This window comes from Phyllostomus discolor, chromosome 6, assembly GCF_004126475.2.
Source record: "Phyllostomus discolor isolate MPI-MPIP mPhyDis1 chromosome 6, mPhyDis1.pri.v3, whole genome shotgun sequence".
Taxonomy (NCBI): Eukaryota; Metazoa; Chordata; class Mammalia; order Chiroptera; family Phyllostomidae; genus Phyllostomus; species Phyllostomus discolor.
The window spans coordinates 158,685,567-158,691,461 of record NC_040908.2 but is presented as its reverse complement, the minus strand read 5'-3'; the positions used below and the strand labels follow the sequence as shown (position 1 = coordinate 158,691,461).

General features: G+C 36.8%; 1 pseudogene; it reads right to left on the bottom strand.

Annotated features, from left to right (window-relative positions):
- Positions 1-401: 401 nt before the first annotated feature.
- On the bottom strand, positions 402-1,305 carry LOC114490168 (annotated as a pseudogene).
- Positions 1,306-5,895: the final 4,590 nt, after the last annotated feature.

Genomic DNA, 5,895 nt, shown 5'->3' with positions numbered 1-5,895 from the left:
TATATACCAGGTGTTATATAGTTATTGAAAAATGAACCAATATATATCCCTTGCTGCCAAGGAACTTTTAATATGAGCACATTGACAGACAAGTCACCATATACATTCAATACAACATGATAAAGAATAGTATGATAAATCAAAGTGCAAAGCTAACTGGAGAGTAAAAATTATTATTTATTTTAGTTTAGGAATGTTTCAGAGTAGAATAATTTCAGAGGGAACATGAGAGAGGACAAAAACATTTTCAAAGAGTGAGGTTGGAAAGTTATCTTTATTGTTGGAGATAAATTCAAAAGAGTTGATATCTCAGCACAGTACCGATAATGAAACTGGAAGAGCAGGCCATCCCTTAAAGTTTGTTCAGTGATTTAAGCTCTCATTCATCTGAAAATCCAGTTTCATTCTAATTGCTTTTTGAGGGCACTGTTTACATCCTTGTTTCTGAAACTGTAGATGATTGGGTTGAACATGGGGAAAACAACCATATAAAACACTGCCACTATCTTATCACTGTTTAGGGAGTAGCTGGTGGCGGGATGTAAGTAGGTGAACAGGACTGATCCATAGAATAAGGTGACTGCCATGAGATGGGAAGCACAGGTGGAGAATGTTCTGCTTCTGCCACCCGAGGGCTTGATGCTCAAAACAGTGATGAGGATACAAACATAAAAGAGGAATATGACCATGAAAGTGCTAGACTGGTTGAAGCCACACAAGACAAAGAGCAGAAGCTCATTGACATGGGTGTCTGCACATGATAAAGCCAGGAGAGGTGGGATATCACAGAAAAAATGGTTGACAACATTGGAGCCCAAAATGGCAGTGTGAATGTGAGGCACACGTGCACCACTGAAGTCACACTTCCACTGAAGTACGCCAGCACAATGAAGCAGGCACAGACTGCTTCAGTCTGGACATAAGTGTAGGGTAGCTCAGTGGCTTACAGATGGCTGCATAGCGGTCGTATGCCATTGCTGCCAGGATAAGGCACTCAGCATCAGCAAAACGACCAAAGAGAAACATCTGTAGTGCACAGCCATAGGGAGAGATGGTTCTCCTGGGTGTTAAGAAATTCACCAGCATTTTAGGAGTGATTGCTGTGGAGTAGCTGATGTCTAAGAAAGACAAGTTGCTGAGGAAATAATACATGGGGGTTTGTAAGCTAGAAGTGATGTTAACTAGGATTATTAAGCCCGTATTTCCCACCACAGTTAGTGAATAAATTATGAGAAATTCCAAGAATAAAGTGATTCTGGGAGGTAGATAATCTGTGAATCCAACAAGTAGGAACTCAGTTGGCATGTTCTAATTACTTTTTGACATCATTCTTTTCTTGTTTTTCTCATCCAATATAGAGGATGTCAGCATACATGACTTTACTTGAGTGACCAATGAACCCATAATATCTTTACTGACCCTTCTAAAGAAACAAATAGAAGGATAATAAAGTCATAGTCATGGCATTTTTCATGACCTATTTGATTTGTTTTCATTTTCATCATTTTCTTTACAGAGGTAATTGTTGATACCTGAGGATGTTTTCAGAGGTGGCGTTTGGAGATGCGGTAACTCTTCAGAAGCTGTGTGCATCAAGAGGTGAATTTGCTCCTTACAAACTGAAAGGGAATGAGTGTGGCTCAGTTGAAAAGACCTGCTAGAATTAAGAGGACTAGTAACATCCTTAGGGGCAAATCTCAAGTTTTTCAATGCTATAGTCATATTCTTCCATGTAAAATAATGTGGGGTTGAGAGAAATCCTAGAAAAAACGAGAGCTCACCTGTCAACTAGATAATTCTACAGAAGAATATCTGTGATCTTGAAAGATACTTTAGCATACCAGCTAAGAGCCCAGTAGCTATGGAAGAGTTCACTGGATTCAAATCTTAGCTTTGATACTGACTGATCATGTGACCATAAAGTTATTTAACAACTCTTTGATGGTTAGAGGAAAAATCAGCAGATAGTCATAGAGCATTTATGTAACTGGTACCTAATAAATGCTAATGGGACCATTTGTAATATAAAACTTATGTAAACAAATAAATTGGCCTTTGAATTTCCTTTTAATTACTCATCCAGTAGCTAGAAATAGTAAGGCTGTTTTCTCAAACTTTATCTAATCTCTGGCATCGAGGATACACAATCTGACTTCCCTATAAAAAAAGCCTTGAGGTTTTGTTTGTGTGTTGTGTGCAAATGCATTGCTTAACATCAATATATTTTAAAATGTGCTTATATTTCTTCCTCTCTATAGTTTATGTCTGTTTCCTGTATGGGACCAGTTTGTTTCAGTCTGGCAAAAGTGACTCAGCTCTGTATGGAAAACCTTCAGAATCAAAGTGGTAGGCAGGAGCCAGACCTTCAAAGTGAGAAGTTTTCCTGTGGGAATCGGGCCCAGAAAATGCATACAGATTGTTATGGCTTGCTCTTGGTAAAAGTCCATCACCCTGGTCTAAAATAGCAAATGTGTATCCTCTGTCTTTAAGGTAATTCCCAAAGCCTGTGTGAATTCACCCAAGGACAGAGCTAATCAGCTCACCGCCATTCCCCTCTGCATGTTATTTTCATTTCCTTGATTGTACCTAAAATGTAGACAACAATGTTCTATAAAATAGATAGTAAATCTTTCTCTGATGGAAGCCCCAAGAAAAACAATAAAAGCGTCTCTAGGCAAGGGTCAGGGCGTTCTTTTTTGGAGACAGTGGCCGAGGCACTCATAGGCTCTCTCTCCCTTTAAGAGAGTAGCCATGCTGTTCCCTTTTTCTCCACAGGATTGCTGTCACCTGTGCATTCATTTTCTCTTTCTGCCACAACAAGGTGGAACTCTGCTGTCCGGAGTCTGCCACACTTTCCTACCTCCAAGGTATGACAATGTCTGGTGTGAAGTCCCAGAAATATTAAGTATTTTGAAGAACCACTGTATCTGTAGTTATTAATAGACTTTTAAACTGGGACAAAGTGGGAAAATATATATTGTATAGCCAGGGGAAATAATCAATAAAGAAGCAGAATGGGTGCAAAGAAGAAATAAGTTATAGGGGAATATTCAGCAAATATTCCAAGATGTGTAGTGTTGGAAGTGATTTCAGTGAGAAACACTGTAGTGAATAATAAGGCAATAAATAATGAACCTGTATTGTATCTGCCATGCCTGCCTAAATCTCAGAATTCCCCCTGCTCCCCCCAAAATATCCTGCAGCCTTCTAGATGCACTGAGGTCAGTCTTTGGAAACCAGATCTTAAAAAGAAAGAACTGGACTGGGAAAAGACAAAAGGGGATGTTTGCAACTATAGTAAGGAATCCACACTTAAAATAAAACAGAAAAATAAGCTCATGTTTATCTCCCATGCAAGTGTCATTTAAGATTGATTTTCTGAATTAGTGTTTAAAAATCAATTCAATGGTTAAAATCCTGTAATTAATTTGCTGTAATACATTGCATATTCAACTTATATAAAGAATTTTACTTGTTTAGTGGTTAAGAATTCAATAATCATTAAAAATATTTCCACTAGAATCAATAAATAATGAAAGCATCCTAAATTTAGGAGATTCTATGCCACTGGTCTTTAAAATTTTGCCTAGGAAGGTATTGCTATCATTATCAGCTTTTGTTACAAGAGTAACAACATCTACACTCAGACTGCCAGGTCACTGGGTTTGCCTGCCTATGGGGCTGGATTTGGTATCACAGGTCCAGAAGACAATATAACAAGGAAGATTATGAACAAGTAAGTAAATGTCTGGAGACCTGGGCTCTAAAATACTTCCACTACTGAAAGTCATGTCATCTTTATGTCATCCCATCCTGATTTCTACAATCAGACCTACTCTATTTATCATGTGGAATCATCATTTTGGGGGCAAAATGACACTGCATATTCTAGAGCTTCATAATTGTCTAGTAAACTTTTATATTTGCTTAGATCTTATTGATAGAAATTTTAAAAATCAGGTAAGTTCATCAAAACATGTTTTATTTCCTCCTTGGAAACAACAAACTAATGAACAGACCTAAAAATTAAAACCTACACAAATTCTCACCAAAGAGAAACAAATTATAACCATCAGCACTGTCACAACAAAGGCAAATCATAATTTTTATTCATTGAGTAGTTTTCATTTGAGGTTTCTATGAACTAAAGCCCTTTTATATTCTGCTCCAACACACAGTTATCTGCATTGTTGTTGTTGATGATGATGATGAAAGCAATCAATAAGAAGTAACATTTTTGTGAGTGGGTCACAATATTTTCTAAGCATTTGAAGTGCATCATTTTGTTTAATCCTTATAGTGTACCATGAGATGAATATTATTATTTCTGCCCCCATAGATGATGAAACTGAAGTGTAGAGATGTAATTAGCCCTGGCTGGAGTAGCTCAGTGGATTGAGCGCGGGCTGGGAACCAAAGTGTCCCAGGTTCGATTCCCAGCCAGGGTACATTCCTGGGTTGCAGGCCAGAACGCCCAGCAACTGCACATTGATGTTTCTCTCTCTCTCTCTCTATCTCCCTCCCTTCCCCCTCTAAAAATAAATAAATAAAATCTTTAAAAAAAATTAAAAAAAGAAAGATGCTAGTTTAAAAAAAAAAAGAGATGTAATTAAATTGTCATGCTATAAATAGAAAAAATCCAGGTCTCACTTCATAACCAAAATACTATGGTATTGAAATATGACCATATTGTGATGTTGAAATATTTTCTACTGCTGTAAGAATGTTATCAGATATTACCTATCAATAGGATGTTAATGATAGAAAGAACCTCAGCAATCTAATCCATGCCTTATTTTTTAGGTTGGGTGACTAAGTCACATCCACAGGAGCATCCAACAAATGACTTGTCTATCCACTAGTGATGTTAATCAGTATCTTTTATCTATAAGCAGGTTTTGGCATCAGGGTCTGCCTTTCCTTCCTTGAGACCCCAAGAGATCTGAAACCTATTTAGAGGGTTTACTGAGTGAGAGAATCAAATCCCAGAACAATTTAATTTCATCTGCATGTCACTTTATTTTTAACGCACATGTGATAATATTATTCACATTGTGATACATTATATACATAAGAAAGGTAATTTTTCAGGTTTGTATATAATTTAGAACTACTAAGATTATTTTTTCATTCTATGTGTTTAATTTTCAAGTAAAACGTTAGTTTCCCTAAAATGTTAATTTCAAATTGTATTGCATTATAATTAGAAATGGTAACTCCTTTAAACCAGATTTCATGTATTTATTGAAATCTATAGATTAATTGTCATCAACTGCTATAAAGGAGTAATAGATTCTAGGAAAGAAAGATTAAAATGTTGATATGAATGTTTGCTTTTATCATTTATTATATTTATAGATTGTAAGTTTGAGGCATGGAGATACAAAAAGAATTACAAATTAGTGATACAACATGTTAAGAAGGCAAAAGGAATATAAAAATCAATAAAATGTAAATTATTATAGGGGTTCTGAAATAGGGGCATGAGGAAACAATCAGAAATTATGATCAAGGTAGTTTTCAGTAAAAAGTTGGCATTTCCCCCTGCCCAGTGTGGCTTAGCTGGTAGAAGCATAAAGGTTTTGGTTCCTGGTCAGGGCACACACCTAAGTTATGGGTTTGATCCACCATGGGGGTGGGTATAAGAAGGCAATCAGTGGAAGTTTCTCTTTCACATTTACATTCTGTCTCTCTATCTTCCCCATCCACCCTCTGTCTCCCCCTCCCCAATTGAAAAATGGGCAAAGGATCTGAATAGAAACTTCTCCAAGGAAGACATACAGATGGCCCATAGACATGAGAAAAGATCCTCAACATCACTAGTCATCAGGGAGATGCAAATTAAAACCACAATGAGATACCACCTCACATCAGTCCAAAGGGCCACCATGAAAT